Consider the following 20,598-nt stretch of genomic DNA (forward strand, 5'->3'; position numbering starts at 1 on the left):
GAGTAAGCTTTAAAGCAGGTAACAGAATTCCTCATTTAAAAAAAACAAAAAACCAAACCTACCTGTTTAGAAAATACATCTTGGTGAGCCATTTTTGGTTGTGGGTTTGGGACTTGCCTAACATGAGCTAAAACCTGGGCAAGGAACAGACTATTATCTACATAATAAGTAAGAAGAATGGTTTGCTTTGGCCAGAGATGGAGGAATAAATAAAGTGTTCCAAGACCAGGAAATCAGTGAAGGATAATAGGAATTAGGTAAGATGGCCCAGCAAGATTGTGTGTGTCAGGAGCTTAGTCCTGAGCAAAAGTGCTGGCTAGTGGCAAGTACTGCTGATGAACTCTAACTCTAGAAAACAAGGAGTGTCTGAGTTTCTGATTTAATGCTGTGCTGTGATATAATTTCCTCGTATTTTAGGATTTACATCCAAATCTTCAACCCAAGTTTCCCACTTCCAGCTGCCTGGTGTGAGTGTATCCGAGGGACGTAATTTAACATACTTGGGTACATGCAGAAGAAAGACAAGGGAATAGTTAGAAGAGGAGGGATGCAAAAGAGAGAATTCAGGAGAGTAGAAAGTAGGAACAAAGAGTGAGTAGGGGAACAAACTTCTTGAGATTCATCAGCTCTATCTGGGAAGTGGGACACAGAGGGAGGGCAGGGGAGACAAGAAAATTATTACACTGCATGTGAGATCGGGTAGGGGCAGGAGCCTTCTTTATTCAGCTACTGTAGGACAAAGGAAATTCTAAGCAAGCTGGAAGACTAGGACCATTCAGGCAACTGATACCTGGGCAATACTTAAGTGAGAATCTAAAGTTATCTTTTTAAGAATCTAACTTCAGAATTTCCTTATTCTTCAGTTCTGCACGAAAATGAAAATACACCTCTATTTGGGAATGTAGGTTGTCTTGGACAATATCTAATGGTTCAGACTATTAAAATAGCTACTTTTGAATAATGTATGAAATGTACAATTAGGTGGAAGAGGTTGAGCTGAGAACAGACATTGGAACATGTGAAGATGATATTGTCAGGCGTAGAAAATAATATTGGATGATTTTTAATCTTAGGAATCTCTTAAGTGCTTCAGCAAGGTGTAAGCTTTTCTTATTATAATAAATTCTTCTGAATTAATGAAAATGTCTAAATTCCGCTGTGAAACCAGTGCCTGCCTACCTGGAATATGTGCTAGAGCAGTGAGATATATTTTGAAGAAAAATATTTTAGAAAAATTTCTAGTTTTTTAAAGTTTCTCTTCTTGTTGTTTGAATTACTCTTGAGAGGACTCCTTGAAGCAGAGTAGTTTAGGAAACAAATGATATAACTGGAAATTATTCTGATGGGTAATCTTAGAAAAAAATTAAGTCCTTCTTTCAAGATTTTCACAGACCCAAGGACACATGATTATAATTAACGAAGTTACTGGCTCTTTCTGTGGTTACCACAGGAACTCTAATGAAAAAATTAGACAGTTCTTTCCTCTTATTGAGAGCAATTAAATCTGTAGTATACTTATAAGATATACCATGAAAATGAGGGGGTTTTCAAGTTTAAAGCCACCGGTGCTTGACTTGGAGGGTCATCTGAATTTTTGTACATTCTACAGGAAAAGGTATAAAATCATTTACAGTATTTTGATTCTATAATCTGGATACATTTTTAAACTTCCCATAAATTAGGTCTTATAGATTCTGTGGTAAATTAAAAACTAAATTCATGAATTTGTTTGGTAGTGATAGAAAAATCCAAATGTAAAGATTGTAATGGGCATCAGCTCTTCCTGTATTATCAACTGTCATACACGGTTGTTTCTAAAGGATAATAACGCTCAGTGATGTCTTAGTGCGAACTTGACCTTCAATAGTCAGACATACTACGCAGGGGAAAGTTAAAATGAAGTATTTTGTATCATTGAAACATTCATTTGTTACCAAAGCTGCTTTCTAATATCATCTAATAGGAGAGATATTCTCCTGGATCTTTGACATTTAACTGAGTCTACAGTGGCACTCTGGTATAAATTTAGCAGGCTTTCTACATACAACTTTCAAGTAAATCTCACAATCTCTAAGGTTTGCAATGGTGAGAAATTTTTTCAATACCTCCACAAAATGGGAAGTGGATAAAAGTTTCTATTTTTATACATAAAAATTTAGGAAATGAAACAGAACTAGCCTCTTATACTAGCTCCTTTTCCTATTCCCAAACTGTTTCTTGCACTGTCTGACCATAACTGGATATTTTACTGTGATCTGCCCTTTCTGATAGTTTTCTTATAGCCATAGTTCTCTCTGCCCTATCTTACATTCCATGAAATCTCAAGAATAGTAGTAAGAGGTTTATCAGTAAGATATCCTCCTCCCCAGCCCCTGCCCTCAAAACCATAGATAAGGGATCAGAGTTTAAGAGAAAAGGTTCCATTTGTTTGTGCACAGAATGGAATCATTAAAAGTGAGTCTTTAGAGATCTCAGAGACAGCAAAGTAGATACAGCTCCAGGTAATGGTGCTCCTGAGGGCTACAGAGACACCCAGATCCTACAGTCATGGCAGCTGGCTCTGGAGTTCAGTGTCTTGCCAGTGAACCCTACTTTGGAATTTGAGCTCTTGAGTGTGAGGGAGTTGGACTCAGATGTGACTTCTCTACACATGCCTCTTCTGTCCTTTTTATTGAACCTGTAGTTGGTGCTGGGGTTGGTGGATGCCTAGGAGACTTGACTCTCTGGGCCCTGAGCCTCAGTGGTGTTGAGTAGAGACCACTTACTCTCCAGTTCGTTGGGCTTACCCAGGTCAGCTGACAGGGAGGGGAGGATGGTCAACCACCACACTAAAGAACCAAGAGAGTCTACAGCTGCAGGCATGAGAGTCCCATCCACCACCCATGTGAGGTCAGAGCCTCCCTCAATTAAAAGGTGGAATGGGCAATGCCATCTCAGGGCCCTCAGTATGGAGGAATAAAATATGGATTAGGGCAGACTTAACTGGTATTCTACTATAGAATTATTGTGACTCTAGCAATGGAAGAAATTATATCATTGATGTGGAGACAGTGGAAATGGGAGCTGCTGAATGCAGGGAGAGGGAAGAAGAGGTGTGATATGAGGTATTTTTGAGACTTGGACTTGTCCTGAATAGTATTACAGGGACAGATACAGGACAGTATATATTCTACCATAACCCACTGAGTGGACTGGCAGAAAGTGTAAACTACTACATAAACAATAATCCATGCTGTGTAGCAGTGCTCCAAAATGTATTCATCAAATGCAATGAATGTACCACACTAATGAAACAAGTTGTTGATGTGGGAAATATGGGAGTGTGGGGAGTGGGGTATATGGGAACCTCCTATATTTTTAACGCAAAATTTTGTGTGATCTATGTATATTTTAAATTATAAAAATTAATTTAAAATATATTATTATTTTTTAAAAGTAAGTCTTTAGCATTATTTTATCATTGAAGTGTAAGTATCTTGAAATTTTGGAGGTTTCCACAAAGGGGGGTGAGAGAGAAATTTGTAGGGCATTTACAGGAGCAAGTGTAGTTATCACAAAAATTGAAGGAAAAGATGATATTGTATGTTTTTAATAAGAAGGAAGAAGTGAATACTAAAGTTAATTTAACCATTTACTTCATTTATCTATTATTTCCCCCCAAAAAACTAACATATGACATGTTATTCAGCATTCTATTCTAGAACAGTTTGAAATCTATTCTACAAGCCTTGAAACTGTTCAAATGGGAAAAATAAAAAAAAAGATTATAGCTTAGAATCTCTCTCCCCTTCAGCTTCAAAGACTTAAGCCTTACTTGAAACGTTACCCAAATAATTAACAAATCTAATAAAATTTTGAGTCACCAACTTCAACCACTTGCAACATTTGTGGGAGTGGGAGAAATGAGAAAAAATTCCTAACATGTTTCCCTCCCACTGTCCTTTCTTCATGATAAAGGTCACAGAATTGTTGTAATTTTGCTTTAGGATAGATAGGGTCATGGACTGTTGGAGCTAACAGAGACTCTTTTAGCCATCTGGAATCATTCTCTTGTTTTATACTGAAGCGGAAACTAAGGCCTGGAAACTTTAAATGGCCTGCCCAAGATTACAAAGCTAAAAATAATGGGACAAGAACTAGAAAATAGAGAGCAGGTAAAGGGTTAAGTATTTGTTGTTCAATGTATTGGCCCTGTAAGAGATTAATTCAGGTAAGCCAGCTAAAAATTTCTGTACTTGTTGTTTCCCAATGTAACAGAGATAGGAAAAAAAATCTAGAGCATAGGAATATGAAAAGAGAAATGGCCCTCAGAACAAGTGAGACATAGCATATGTGCTTTGGTTTTTAAGCCTCTAGGCCAAAATCACACTTATGATCTTGGTAACTAAAAAGAATCTTGTTCCTGGAATGCTTGTAGAGACCTGAATTAGTCATAAGCTTCTTAGGAAAGAATTCATCCTTTGTTTGATATTGCAATGATTCCTGATCAGAAAGGCAAGCCTCTAATATTGTTTGGGGTCTAATCATACTGCAATTGCTGGTGAAACAAATCCCTTAGAAACCTTTGATTAAGGAACCATCTACTTTGAATAATTTTAGTATGGATTAGATGATCTCATAACTCTGTGACTCAGTGTGGATTTGAAGAGCTCTTCCTCCTCTATGAATCTTTCTTTATTCCTAATGGTGCGAGCATAAGGAATCTCATATACTTTTTAAGGGAATTAGAGTAACCAGCAATAATGGAATTTCTAGTTGTAGACTTATGCAACTTGGGAAATAATCATAGAAGGTTTATTCCAAAAGTATTACTAAAATCATTATTTAAGGTGTTTAACCAACTCAAATGGACTCAAATGCCAATATTCAGGACAAAACAAATCCGTGGACTTTGGGCCAAATTTTTGGACCATTTGATAACAAGTGATAAGGACTAGCTTCTGTCTTTCCTTCTACTACTCAGTTCCTTGCCACCAAACACACATTTATTACTGCCATAGTCAGAGGATAAAAATTCCTTTCTAATCTCTTCCACAGTTTAGAGTCTGACCCAAGCTCCATTCAGCCCTCAATGCAAGTTTTCCAACTTGCTAAAAGAAGAAGCATTCTACCTTCTTTTCTGAACTCTGAGTTTAGCCTCTAGGAACAAATTTAGTCTAATGTTATGTTAAAACACCACATTCAAAATAATATCTGGCATCTTCTTGACATTCCAGAGGCATATTTGAAATAAGTGATGCCAAAAGGAGCTAAAAATGGTGAAGGAAATTACGGAAGTGTTTGACTGTCCTCCAAAAGATTCTAACAGTTCACACAGAGGGAAATTTCTCTAGACCCCATAAACATCATAAGGGTTTTATTTTATTTTTTAAATCGTAAGGCTTTTGTACCAAAGAATGTTAAAGATTTTAACTAGCTGGCCGAACACATAGCAAATAGCGAAGTATTTTGTTTTTTCTTGGCAGCTGAACTTTTTTCTTTTTTTTACATACTTGATTATTTCCCAAAATTTAAAAGTAAAAACAATAATTAGAAAACAACAAAAAAAAATCAGGAATCGTTTATATATAACAGACTCCATTCCATTTGAAAATAACCAGGTATCTTAATCTTCTGTAGCAAAAATAGAAACTCTTCAGTGTTCAAATATTTCATTCTCTGGTCTCCTCATTGTGTCTCCCTGCCCCCACTGAAATATTGTAAACCCTTCAGGCTTATTCTTATGAATCAATGTGAAATTTGACAATACTTTCCCTTCCTCATTTCAAACATGACTCATGGCTCTTGGTATAGTCCCAAGACTACAAAAGTTCTTTTAAAAGTTTTTTAAACCAACGAAATAAAAGAAGCTTCTTTAATTCAAGTTGGTTTACCCAGAAAACCCTAATAGTTATCATTCACTGACTTCTTAGGTATGCATTATAAAGCTTAGTGCTTGAGATGTCCTTGCTTTGCTTGCCCTGGGGAAACCAAGATAGAAAAGCTGCAGAGGTAATCTGAGTAAGTTTTAGACTTGAGGTTTATCAGCAGTTCTACTTAACCATCCATTATTCTAGGATGCAATTGCATTTGAGCTTTGGGAGGATTTTATTTTATATTCAAGATTTTGGATCATCCTCCCTCCAAACCCCTCTTACTTTGCATACAAAAAGTAATAGATCCAAGCTACTTCTCAAAGCCTTTTTGAAGTTAAAACCTGACCCTTTTCCCACTGTGTGATAACCACTATCCCCACACTACCTTCTCTCTAAAAATTAGATGCTTCAATGCTCAATTCAATACTGAAATCTAGAAATCAACTGAAAAAGTCTGAGGTCTTTTAAACAATATTAAAATGAGAGTAGGAAAAAAGAACATGACACATGACACTCTAATACAGCTCCACTTACCCTTACCCAAAAATTGGAAAAAAATAAATAAAAAGGTGAGGTTCCTTTAGTTTTCTAAATCCTAGAAACATCTAGTCCCAAGAGAAACTGTTTCTTGGTTTAGAAGATGAGAGGAGTTGATGTTAAACAATGATCCTTTTTTCCATTTCTAAAAAAAAAAAAAAAGGCCAGCAGAGGTGAAAGCTCTTTTGGACAAACTGTTTCAGCAGATGTTCATTGTCCCAGGGAAAAAAACAGCCCCTACTTTGCAGTTTAGCATTTGCAAATTTAGAAACTTAAATATTTCTAAATTGAAATGGTCGATGTGGTAAGAATAAAATGTAAATATTAAATATCAAAATCGTTTATGTGAGCAAGTGGTTACATTTTACTATTAGGTCCTAAGAATACTGATGACTATGTTTTGGGTTCATACCATGATAGGGGGATGCAACAATTATAGCCCATCTAAACTTTTCAAAGCTTTTACGTTTTTTTTTTTTCTTAATCAATTACCGTGGTGATCTGGAAGAATATTAACAATTATTAAACATTTTAGTAACATTTATAGAGTATCATGATATACCAGAAACTCACACTTATTCTTTGAGGAAAGTTCTATTATACCCATTTTAAAATGTGGAAACTGAGGTTCAGAAAGGTTAAGTAACTTGCCTAAATCACACAGCCAAGAAATGGTGGCTTGGCATTTGAATGCAGGCAATTTGACTCTAGGATAGAAGATAACAAATCTTCTCTGTAAAGGACCAGCTGATAAATATTTTAGGCTTTAGGAGTCACGTCTCTGTCACACCTTCTTAATTCTGTCCTTGCAGCATGAAAGTATTCTTACATAATACGTAAATGAAGGAACATGGCTGTGTTTCAATAAAACTTCCTACTTATGGACACTGAAATTTGAATCTCCTATAACTTCACATGTCACAAAGTATTATTTTTCCTTTGATTTTTTTCAAACATTAAAAAATGTAAAAGCCATTCTTTGTTCACAAGCTGTACAAACACAGGGGATGAGCATGATTTGGCCCAAAGGTTGTGAGTCGTCAACCTCTTCTTTATGCTCTTAAAAACTATACTGTCTTTTCAAGGAGTGTCTTTTTTATAATGTTTTATTTTAAACATGTAATAGAACTGCATGTGCATTTTTAGCTTTATCAAGTTAAGTCAGATTTTTTTTACAGAGAATTATGTCTAGGGAAATAAGATTTGTTTTTGAAATTATGTACTTCAGGTTGAATCATCTGAAATTTGCCAATATTGGACTGCTTTGATTCATAAAAGTGGCAATTTCATATTATTCAGAATGACATTATAAGTTTTTTCTTTTTTGTTTTTATTGGTTTCTGTTTTATTTTGTTTGTTTTTGAGGTACCAGGGTCAGATCTGAACCCGGAACCTCCCATGAGGGAAGCAGTTGCTCAAACGCATGAGCCACATCTGCTCCCCAATATAAGAATTTTTAATTGCAATTAAAGGATCAGGAAATATAGGTTCATAGAGACTAAACAACTGGCCCAGTTTCGAGACCTAATACATGGGAAGGCCTGAGCAGAAACAAAGAAGAAATGAATCCTCTTTGTTTTGCTCTCATAACAAAAACTACTTCACTGCAATCTCTCAGAACCACTAAGGCTATTAAAATAAAATCTTTTTTTTTTAATCATCTCTAGAAAACCAGTTATAACCTATACTATTAGAACCCTAATTGAGTAGGATCTCTATTTCTAAATGGAAGAGAAGATGAATGTAAAAATTATAGTTTTGTAACTGTAATCTTAAGAAGCCGAATGATTATTTAAAAGTTATAGCTTTACGAAGTCTGGGAATTTAGAGAATCAAGTCTTTTTCCCCCCTACACTTTAGCAATTTAGTAGAATATGCAACAGAATACAGGAAAATCATATGCACTCTTGTCTGGTTTACTAAGAATATAAACATTATGAAGAGGAAGAAATTATTACATAAAATCAAAAATTGTTGAGATCAAATAGGAAAATTTTAGTATTTTGCTTTATGTATGTCTCACATTCTCTGCCCCCAAAAAAGAAACCAATGGCCTTATCAGGGGCTAGTGAGGAATAAGCTTTAAAATAGGTAAGAAAATCTAAAGAACTCACCAGAGTCAGATATACCCACCAGAAGAAAAGAATTACTCTGAGTTACATTTATACTGGAAAGACACATTATTGCTTTTTTCTGTTTCTTTTTTCTTGCCACAGTAAACAAAATAAATGTCAGGCATGACTGGCCTCTTTCCTCTCACAATTTTCCATCTTTACCTTAATGCCTCTTTTTCTAAATGCTAAGTTGACTATTCTTACTTTTGTTACTTCAGCTCATCAAATATTTTTTCTTTCTATCAAAATTTAGTCTTCTTTAGAATGCAAACCAAGCAAGTTATTACTGAAAATAGCGATATATGTAGAAAGAGTTCAGATATCAGCGAAAGTGTACTTGGCAGTTCCCAAAAAACAGAGGGTTTACATGAAGGAAAAAAAAAAACGAACAAACTTTTGTATATTCATAATGTACTAGTTTTTGTTGTTATTATTGATGATGATGCTTGTTTTTAACACATCATAGACCAAGAGCAAAAATAGTTGAGGGAAAGATGACTTTTTTAGATCTTCTGACTCCACTGGAATGTAATCACCACAAAAGTAGGTTTTCTGTCTTTTTCACTGCTATATTTCCAATATAAGACAGTTCCTGGCACATAATAGGTGCTCAATAAATAGCTATAGAATGCACTCGTGGAAGAATGACTTTGGACATGGAAATCCAGCCCAGCATTTATACAGATAATATTTTGGTTTTATCTTAATGATGACATTTTTATTTACAAGTAGAAACAAGGAAGGCAATATACTACGAGTCATTCAGATAAAGCCCTATTTAGTAGTATGAATATGACACAACCTTAAGGATAATTTAACTCTTGTCATTTTGGTACTGGAATAATCAAGGAAGGGAAAACTAGACAACCCAGTTAGATCATGAATCCTACACTTTAAATAGGTGGATTCTCCAAAGTTCAATGAAAACTTAGATATGAACGTATAGGCCAGTATTCTAAATTTAGAAAATGAAGGCATATGTGATTTCAGGATGTTCTGGAAACAAAAATTCTGACCCAAAATAGTCTACTTAGCCAGGATCAGATATGTGATACCTCTGAAGCAGGATTTCCCAATCTCAGCACTACTGACATTTGGAGTCAGGTAATTCTTGGCCATGGGGGAGGGTCCTGTGTATTGTAAGTGTTCAGCAGCCTGCCTGGCCTCTAGCCACTGGTGCCAGCAGCATAGTCCCCTCATCCCCACACTGTGAGACAAAAATGTCTCCAGATAGTGTCAAATCAAGAAAAACTGCTCCATAGGAAGAGAAGAGCACACTCTAAGCTTTTAGAAATGCTTATAGAAAGCACAGAAAAAGGAATGGTTCAAAAACCGTAACACTGCAGTTGAAGAATTGAAATTCCAGTTTAACAAAAAGTTTAAGGAAAAAAAAAAGGAATGTCCCTTTTGTCTTATCAAAACAAGAGAAAGAGCCAGTGCTAATTGTATATAGGCAAAAAGAAAAATTTAAATTACTCAGCTATTTTGCATATCTCTTCTCCATTTAGGCAAATAACTTTCTAATATTATAAAGAAAGCAATTGCAGGTAAGTAGAGCGTAAGAAACCCTTTATTACTTTATAAATCACCTCATATATTATTTATTGCTTTACTTTTTATTACTTTATATATTTATAAAGTTATAATTACTTTATATACTTATAAAGTTTATATTTTTGGAAATATATAATATCAATGTTTTTAGATATGATTGAAATGATGTTTAAAAGATATGCCGTAAGACAGATATCCAAATTGTCAAAAAAATAATAGGTGATATTTTATAAAGAAAACAAGTATTGCCTAGCTGCTTAGTGAGGATTTCTGAAATAACTCTGGAACAATGAAACCAATATTAAGAGAGCACCTGCAGTAGAATTGTCAGTCCAATGCCATCCTGAGTTCACTATAAATGAGATACATCAAGTTAACTTTATACTGGACTGAGTTTCTTGAATGGTGGATAAGAGTAATATTATAAATACAATGTGTCTTGATTTTCAAAAGGGTTTGTCAAAGACTCTTATATTATCTGTGCCCTTGAAGGCAAACTAGTAAAGTACAGACTAGTTGGTAATAGAGTTTAGTGCCCATCCTATACTACCAGCTAACCATTCCCCTCACCCCCGCAATACCTGACACTTGTTATAATGTTTTTGGGACTTTGTAGGGCTCCTCAGAATAAAGTGTCAGTCATTAGATTCAATAATCAATATATGCCCTTGAAAGTCTAACATTTTATGGTATTTTAGCCGCTGGGATCTAAAAACTGTCGATGGCATGCATCTCTTCTTAATTAAGGTGGGACAAGAATTTTATAGACTGCTGATTTCCATCCCAACCTAGATAGATGACTTTCTTTTTGCAAAATTCTTAATCTACAGAGGGTCAAATCAATATCAGCTAATAAATGTTTATAAAATATGTAGTAATCACTCAGAATGAAATCAGACTTTAAATGAAATCAGACTATTAAACATTTCCTTTATACTTATTTTATTAATGTCACAATTACTCTGCTCTACTGACATAGCAAGAATAGTACACCAGATGTTGGAAGAAATCTGCCTGTAAAATATTGTATCAGACTGACTTTCCCTGCTCTCCACTTATCTCACACACTAGCAAAGGACTAAGCAAAACGTCTACCAGCATAAATATATTAAGTTCCGTAGAACCAATAATATCCAAAAATATATTTTCAGGGCAAAAAAAAACCCCTTTTTGACAAAGCGAAGGGAGGAATGTCAACTAAAATGGGTTTGATAATGTCTTACATGGAAACAGATGCATAGTACCAACAAAATTAAAGCTGGTAATAAGTCACATCAAGAATACACAATTGCAAACCAAGCGTTTGTTTAGATGGGCTACTTCAATTTTAATTACTACATAAGTCAGAAATAGAGTGTAAAGAACTTGTGCTAGCTGATAGTACTGTGATTCTTCAGTTAATTTAAAATGCATAGGAGTTCAAGAAAGGAGGGCATCACAGTTCAATAAGTTAAAAATAAATGGATGGATTACATGTCCATATTCAATTATCACTTCAATGTTATTCCATGTAATAGTTTCCTAACCAAAGTCTAGTTCAAGTGTGGAAAACCCAAATCATATTACCAGGTAAAGGCACACTGCAATGATTTCTCTCCAGCATCAATTAGGATTTATGTTACATAGGTCATATTTAAACTTAGGTGGCTTCAGACCCTGAACAAATGGAAACTTACCTAATGAGACAACAAATATTTGACCTGTCTTGTATCCATTTTTGGTAATCTTCCTACTAAAGGAAATGTGCTCCTAGGAAACCCAGGAGGCAAAATATGACTTTGAAAAAACAGATCAGTAACACCACTCAATTAGGTTCATCTGCAGTGCTTACAACATTTGCTTTCCACAAATAGTCTGTGTAAACTGTCTGATTAAATTAAAGTATGGGTATGCAGAGTTCAACCTGAGCATATGAAAGCATGAACTCCATAAGGGGTGGGTGCGGGGAAGGCTTGACTCAACAAACTCAACCGATACTTTTCAACCTTTCTCTCACATTTCTACCCATAGCAAGCATTGCATTTTTGAGCCGGAGAACTGATAACTTTGAATCAAGAAATGCTACTTTCCCTTCCTAAAGAAGAAGGAAAGCTTTGTTTGTATTATAACTATCAGTAAGCCTCAATAAGCACAAGGACACTGGTTTAACTTTATCTTTAAGGCAGAATAAAACAGTCAATAGGAAAACAGATAATTAAAATATAGAGAGGTTTTTCAGAAAGACAAGTAAGTTATACATCAGATCAGCAAGTATTCCTTTGAAGTTAATACACAAAAGCCCATTTCTCAGTTGGAAAAGACAAGACTTGAAATTTTTTCTTTAGATAGAAATAATGGCATTTCCTTCGAGAGCAATAATTTCTATACTTAAACCCTAAACACAGTCACAGCCTCTTGGCTTACTGTATTAATTACCCTGAAACCAGGAGGAGACAAACTGCCATCAGTTTCAGAGACATCTATTTTTATTTCTTTTTTTTTTTCTTTCTTAGGATCTTTACCTGGAAATAAATCAATTTAGCATGATTTTACACGAAACTAAGCCAACTAAAATCCTTTCAGATCTATTCATTCACTCAACAAAAAAAAGCACTTCTGTGATTAAGGAAAGTTAGGCATGAGAAAGAAGGCAGCATTTTCAGATCCTCATCTTACCTGGTAAACTGAAATGCAACAACCCCCCTGAAAACCTTGATGTGTGCTCTTCTCCACAAGGGGCAAGGAAACCACAGCAGCCTATATTCTTAAACCCTAAAAGACAAATCAGGAAGTTTCATCTGTGCACAGAATGGCCTGCATAGTGTAAGAAAGGCCGTTTCTTGGCAACTAGAAAACAATCCTTTTCAATTAACTCACAGCAATTGGCCCACATTTGTTGTTAAACACAGAGTAAAGAAAATGTCTTAAGAACTCAAAGGACTTGACGATAACTCACCAAGAAAGGCAGATCTGTTTGTCCATTTTGAAAAGCATTTTTAATTAATAGACTGCACATTCGAATTGCCAAATCCTTTCCCAAGAACTTCTGTTGACATACATGTCTCATTTCCTTGTTGCATATTATTTACCTTAAAACCCTAATCCTGAATAGTCGCATCTGTTGCAGAAACACAGTGAAAATATAGTTTTTAGCCAACCAGTAGTATATAATATTAACCTGGCCTTGGTCATTTTGAATACCATACTTTGTTTTCCAAAATATCAGCTTGAATGTAGACTGGATGTTCATTAGGATACATAAATCAAAACAGTTGTATGTTATATTCTCAGCTGTTAAAGCCTACCTCCAGCAGGCACTGATTCTGGGTGATCCGTAAGGAATATGGCTATGCTAGGTTGATTTCATGCTAGCTTAACAGTAGTTCTTTGGGGTACACATATGCTTATAATAATTTGATGACAATTTTGGACAATCTTTTTAGAGTTCTGTGCATTCTCATATACATATTTGACATTTTATTAATATTTATCAATTTAGTGGGTCCACCCTTGTCCCCACTTCAGGCCCATATCTGGGACCCCTGGTTAAGGACCCCTGTTCCAAAAGATAAGTATGAGAAAGATGTAAGTTATACACAGATAATTTTTGCTATTAAGAAAATTTTATTGTTGCAAATAGTAGAAACTTAACTGGTAGGACTATACCTCCCAAATGGAAGGATAATTTCCATAGACAGTGAAAGCCAAAGTGGAAACTTTTTGTCTTCATCATCCCTCTATTTTACCAGGATTGACGAAGACTGTCTATTGTGGTACTTTATCTTCAACAGCACCTTATTTTTCTTTTTTCTCCTTTCATCATTCAGATCTCCCCCAAAATGTGTCTATCTTGTCTTTCTATCAATAATAGGCAATTATTCCTAGACAATATTTTTAAATGATACCTTTTTGGAAATAATACTTTTGCACAAAGATCTTTCTTGTTGGTGAGAATTTGAGGCAGTGCTGTAAGCTGTTAAAGGTGATGTATTTGAATAGACCTTCTGGCACCTTCAAATCACATGCTGGAGACAGCTGTGTACATTTTCCTTGGCTAGGGCAGGCTGGGATAATTTTATAAGTGTTTCTTTAGTCTTAGTACTCTCTCCTCCACTTGCTAGCTCTATGACCTCAGACAGATTTGTTAAACATTTTGTCTCAGTTCCCTTATCTGTAATAATAATATTTACATTATAAAGTTGTTGTGAGAATTGAATAAGATTACATATGTAAAGCTCTTAAAACAATGCCCAACAGATGACAAGCACCCAAAGGTTAGTTACATTATTAATGTTATGTTGTCAGTATTAGCATGCCTGAACTATATAATTTTCATGGTCCTTTTCAAATTTAGCTTTTTCAAAATCCTCTATAATCCTTAGGCAAAAATCTAATTAAATAAAGCTTTAGCGATATTTAGTAGAAATATTTTTCTTCCTATTTTTATAGATTAATCCTCCTGTTCCATCTAATACATCCAATATTTAGAGCTTTTATATGCCATTTCACTAATGAAAGAAAATGAGTAATTATTTTGAAAATTACTACTATATTAACTTAACTGGTAAATAATGCTTGATATTTACATACCAAACCAGAACAAGCATGATAGCTAAAGAGGGGCAGCATCTTACAGAAGGGGATGTCCATATTTGGGAAACCAATGAAATGAATCCAAATAACTTTGAGATTTTTCTGACAAAAGCTATTATGTCAATAGAAAAAAGAATGCATAGTAGAAAATTTATCTTTTGATTTAAACCATTTAATCAAAGGTATAGAGAAGCAGAAATTCTGCAAGAACCTTTTCTGATGTTTTATTATATGCCAAGTAATTATTAAAACTCCCAAGCCTATCTTCTTATAACTTTTTTAAAGATTTATTTTATTTATTTCTCCCCACCCTCTCATTGTTTGCATTTGCTGTTGTGCGTGGGTCTTTTTTTTAAAAAAGGAGACTCCAGAAACCAAACCCAGGGCCTCCCATGTGGGAAGGAGGTGCCTAATCACTTGAACACCTCTGTTCCCTGCTTTGTTGTGTCTCTCATTATGTTTTCCTCCTTGTGTCTCTTATTGCAGTCATCTTGCTGTGACAGCTTGTTGTACCAGTCAGTTGTGTCAGCTCACTGTCTTGCTCCTCTTCTTTAGGAAACACCAGGGACTGAACTAGAACCTAGGACCTCCCATGTGTTAGTTGGGAACTCAATCACTTGAGCCACATCTGCTTCCCTTCTTACATTCTTTTTTTTTTTAAAGATTTATTTTTATCTATTTCTCTCCCCCTCCCCCCTCCCCCATTGTCTGCTCTTTGTGTTCATTCGCTGTGTGTTCTTCTGTGTCTGTTTGCACCCTTGGCAGCACCAGGAAACTGTGTCTCTTTTTTGTTGCGTCATCTTGCTGCATCAGCTCTCTGTGTGTGCGGCGCCACTCCTGGGCAGGCTGCGCTTTTTCTCATGGGGCACTTCTCCTTGCAGGGCACGCTCCTGCGTGGCATAGCACTCCTTGCGCATGGCAGTTCTTTGCATGGGCCAGCTCATCACACAGGTTAGGAGGCCCTGGGTCTCGAACCCTGCACTTTCCTATATGGTAGATGGATGCTCTACCAGTTGAGCCACATCCGCTTCCCGTTTCTTCTTACATTCTTAAATCGTGTGGATCACTTGCTTCAGCTTTTAGCACACCTTTAGATTTTTTTTTCCTACGTTACCCGGGTTAGGGAGGGCAGCGATTGAACCTGGATCTGGTATGTGGGAAGTCAGCGCTCAACCACTAAGCCACGTAGGCTCCCCTGAGTGGGGTTTTTTATTTTGCTTGTTGTTTGTTTTGTTTTTGTTTGTTTTGTTTTTTTTTAGGAGGCACCGGAAACCTAACCTAGGATCTCCCATATGGGAAGCAGGTATATAACTGTTTGAGCCACATCTGCTCCCTAGATGATTTTTAACCAGAAACTGCAAATGCTAATATTTGAGAAAAAACACATGCTTTTGAGTATTTGCTGTAAACCCAGTCTGGCCAGTGTGACAGAAAGACCCCATCAACTTATCACTCCAGCTTAGAAGGCAGGTTAACTTTCAGTCTCTGCCAAATCCATTATACATCTCCTTCAATCAAAATACCACACCCTTTCTCTTCTAGGAAGTTATCTCAAATTATTAGTAAGAAGCCAAATCAAACAATCTTCTTAGGAAAGCTTGGACTCGGCTTCTCAGGTAGAATATTTCTTATCTGGTTGGCTCATGAAAATGCCTCCCTGGTTCTTTATTTTTGACAGACTCTATACCTTGGGATAGCAAATTCTATTGCAGGCAGAATTAAACTATGAAATCTGTGACAACTGAGTGGACAAATTTATTTAAAAGTGCTGAACTCTGGAATTTGTAACAGAAATACTCTGGAGTGTCTCTCTTCACAAAAGATTGGGTGTAATGTGAAAGCACTGTTGGATAAGGTATTGGGAAATGTGAATTTCTCATCATGAGTTCTACAACAATGTAAGTGGGAGAATCATTTCCCTTCTTTATAACTCTAAGAATACTTCAAAGTTCAGTGCTACCACTTAGCCACACACACAAAAGTGATATAGAGCATTTATTAGTAACTTTTGTATCCCTTTTATTCTAATTCAAATATAATGGTAAAAAATGATTAATCATGAGAAATAATTACATACAAATAAAAATAAAATCAGTGCTGTTATACAATAGAAAGTGAAGGCCATACATAATCCTTCTACAATTGGTAAATTTATAAATAAGTCATCATCTCATATGAAACAAACTGAGGACTAAGCATTAGGATTCTCATGAATAGTTAAATATGAAATATCTCACAAGATCAAATCTTTGATGAGTATTGAATAAAAATAAAAATAAAAATAAAAGGTTAGCAGACTACTGTCAGACAATCTATAACAGAGACAAACCAAATATTTCTGAGTTCTCTTTGAAGCAAAGAAAGAGATTGAGTATAAGAAACTGGATATCCATCAAAAGGGATTCTCATTTTCAAGGCTTTCAGTAAGAAAGAGCTAACTTTGGAAACAACGTGTTAAACATGTAGATACTTGGACCCCAATCCCAAAGATTGGGATTGATTCAGTATGTCTTGAGTGAGGCCAAGGAATCTGCATTTTAACAGGTTCCAGGCACTGAAACAAGTGGGCTTAGTGCCACTGTTGAGAACTACCGATCCAGAGAAACAGGTCAATAGCTCTCTCTGCTTCTCTGACAGAAGGAACACGTGAATAATTGATAGAGGAGGAAAGTTGCGAAAAGGAGGCAATGTGATTGGTCATGAGAATAAACAGGCCAAAGAACATTATGGAAAAGGCTGAAGAATGATCTTGAGAGGCAAACAGATGTAAGCATACCTATAATCATTTCCCATCTCATGCAGCAGAGGCCAAATCCCTGACAGTAGACTGCTAGACTGGCCTCCTTTAACCTCTCATTTCATACTATTCTCTGCCAGCTAACTCCACTTGATCCTCACCAGTCAGCTCACTTCCTTAAAACATGGCTTCCTCCTCTACTCTCTTCAGGTCTTGCCTTAAGTGTCATCTTCTCAAGATGCCTCCCCCAACCACTCTGTCTAAATATGCACCCCCTCCCTCACCTCCGTGGACATGCCCTATTCCTTTCCTGCCTTAGTTTTCTCTGTAAAACTATTATCACCCTCTCTCTACTAATATTGGTTATTTTCTGTCACACACACACACACATACACACACCCCAGTGGACTGAAAGCTCCATGGTGGGGATCTGGGTGTCTCCTGTTTACTGCTGTATATCCCCAATTTTTAGACTGGTACCTGACACATGTAACTGCTACTAGAACACATAGAATTAAAGATACTCCCAAGTAAAAATTATGACATTGTTAAAATTTAAAGATAAAAAGGACTTTATTCATCACTAGAAGTGTAGAAAATTTTTATTTAAAAGAGTTATTTTTTAATTCCTTGGGCTCTTCTAAGAAAAAAATGCAGGAAATAAGCTGGAGTATGGGAACCTTGTCATCTGTTACAAGGTTTCAAGGTATATTTGTTTTCCATTCTTTCACAAAGGTAAGAATGAGTAGTTATTGTTTAACTCTATTGAAAGCTAATAATTGTGTCACTTTAGCCTTGGGGAATAAAAAACAGGAAACATTTTTATCAAGGTGCATAGATTCATAAGTAATATTTTGAAAGGTTATTTGAAGGGTGTTAACAATTGTTTTTGAACAGAACTACGTTAAGGTGAAATAAAATTCTTTTTTTTTTGAGAAAGCATATTAAAAACTAGAAATAGGTAATTTCTATCCTAGTTCTTCACATACAAGGCTAAATTCAAATATTATTTTTCTGAACAAACCCATTATAGAAATGAGCCTTAAGCAATGGAAATTATTATTCTGATAATGGTGATATTGCTACAACATATTGCAGAATGTCTTTCTTCCAAATGGCCTAAAACATAAGGATTAAAAAAAAGGGAGGACATTACCCAATCAATTGAAAAGGGAGGAAAAGTCTCTCTCACCTCAAAATCTTTCCTCTATTCCTTTCCCAACTCTTGCTCTACAGAAAGTCCCCTATTATTTATCTATCACACTGTACTTTCCTCCCATAATAAAATGAAAATACCTCTAAGTTGTTCACAGTGACACTGTAAAGGTCTGGTGGTTTCCAACTGTCTCATCTAGAGGACAGCTGAGCCTTGGAAGTCTATGTCGAAAGACAGATCACTGACAAGGAATGCATAGAAGCACCGTGAGTGCAAGAGCCTATTGAAATGGGAAGAGAACAGGGAGTGGGAGGTAGAGAAGGTTTCTGACTTTCTGCTTTGTCCTATGTGTAGTAGAAAAGTGACTTTTAAAGAGACATAAATGTCCTTATGCAACCTGATTTCCAATTCCTTGAAAATTCAAAATCCTGTCATCAAATAAATAACAAAGAACCATCGCACCCATATTATGTCCTCAACAATGTTCTGTGTCCTTCCCAAAATATTCCCTTTCTTAGTCTCTCTGTCTCTCTCTCTCTCTGTTTCTCGCTCACACCCATATACACACATGCACATGCACTATAATTATTGAAAATGTGCTCACTTTTATCTGATGTAGTTCCTAACTGAGAACTTACTCTGTGCCAAGCCCTGGTATGTGAATCATATGTTATCTCAGTTAAGCCTTATAATGAGCAATTCTAGATGGTGAATACTTTCATCCCCATGTTACCAATGAGAAAAATGAACCAAGAGAGGTTAAGTACATTTCCTAAAGTCACACAGTTATTAACTTAAGAGACTAAAATCAGATCGACTGACTCCAAACCCAAGCTTTTAACCTTGGGTTTATCTGTCTTCCTATCTACAACCTTCCCCAATCTACAACCACATCAATAAATTATTATACTTTAAAATTCCTTCTCCTTTTTTGAATTAAGTAAATAACAACACAAAGCAGAACACCTGGTAAATCTATCACTTACGACCCTTTCAATGAGTTTCTTTAGTCCAGTGAATATTCCTTGGCTATTTATGAAACACCGTGAAGTACTTCTAAGGACAAAAGAAGCAAACATTTTCAAGTAGAGTCTTATGTAATGATGTGGAATTGAGACTTAATCCTTTTAGCCCAGAGATGGAAGACTGACACTCTAAACAAAACTCATTGTGTTCTTTTGTGCTGCCATAACAAGGTATTTAAAGGATGGAATTCCAGGCTGGCAGATGGACCTCTTGGCATTACTACACATGCATCACAGAAATTGTTATGTTTCAGAAGATCCAAACAAGATCCTTGACATTTCTCTGCAGATAGTTTCACTTATAAATATGGTTACTTGTTATGTGGGGTGTTAAGGGGACAATAACAATGATTTTTTAAAGGCTTTTGTTTTGTTTATAACTTTGTATGAAGTATGAGATATGCATTTACTGAAACTCAGAGTCTAAGTATTTGGTCCTGACATATCATTATTCCTATAACTCCTCTTCTCCACGTGAGAAATTTCTTTGTATCTGGTAGCACAAGAAAGTTAAAACACTCTATTATACCCAAATGAACATGAAACACAAAAAGAGTTTCTGCTGGATATCTGTACAGCCAAAGATGTTCCCTAGGATAGAATACCTGGAGAGAAGTTCCTTCAGTACTTTCAGATCACTTGCTTTTCATGTTACTTAAGGCTGCTACAAGATTATTACATTGCTACATATTCTTGGAGAATGGAATCTCTTTTTCAAAAGTGCCAATAAAAGCTCTGGCAGTATAGATTTCTCCCCTGGGCTTAAAATAATCAAAAAAGGAAAAGGACCAAGAAAGACACCAGGTTCATCCCTCTTCTTGTAGGCCTGTGAGCATTTACATTCCTCAAGGTAGCCGATAGTAGTATAGCCTCAGCCCCAAGGTGCTGTGATGAGAGGAAGAGATGAGGAAGGAGGAGAGGCTGAGAAGCAATGAGAGAATCTATAGGGCCGATGGAGAAATGAAGCACCGTCAGAGGCTTCACATGCCCAGTAAGGAAGAGTAAAACTGACAGTAATTTTTCAAGTCTGCCATGAAACACAAAACAT

General features: G+C 35.8%; 1 protein-coding gene across 5 annotated transcripts in view; it reads right to left on the reverse strand.

Moving 5' to 3' along the window:
- The window catches only part of ITPRID2 (ITPR interacting domain containing 2), an 87,753-nt gene extending 74,714 nt beyond the window's left edge, over nt 1–13,039 (reverse strand). For 3 of the 5 annotated variants that reach the window (XM_058300547.2, XM_058300548.2, XM_058300545.2), the window contains exon 1: nt 12,716–12,923. The gene's annotated coding sequence lies outside the window, so the exon portion shown is untranslated. Of the gene's footprint in view, nt 1–12,715; nt 12,924–12,995 lie in introns of those variants that run through there. The other 2 variants (XM_071216234.1, XM_058300546.1) reach the window with 2 other exon arrangements.
- Between the last annotated feature and the right edge of the window lie 7,559 nt (nt 13,040–20,598).

Source organism: Dasypus novemcinctus, chromosome 7 (assembly GCF_030445035.2).
Source record: "Dasypus novemcinctus isolate mDasNov1 chromosome 7, mDasNov1.1.hap2, whole genome shotgun sequence".
Classification (NCBI taxonomy): domain Eukaryota; kingdom Metazoa; phylum Chordata; class Mammalia; order Cingulata; family Dasypodidae; genus Dasypus; species Dasypus novemcinctus.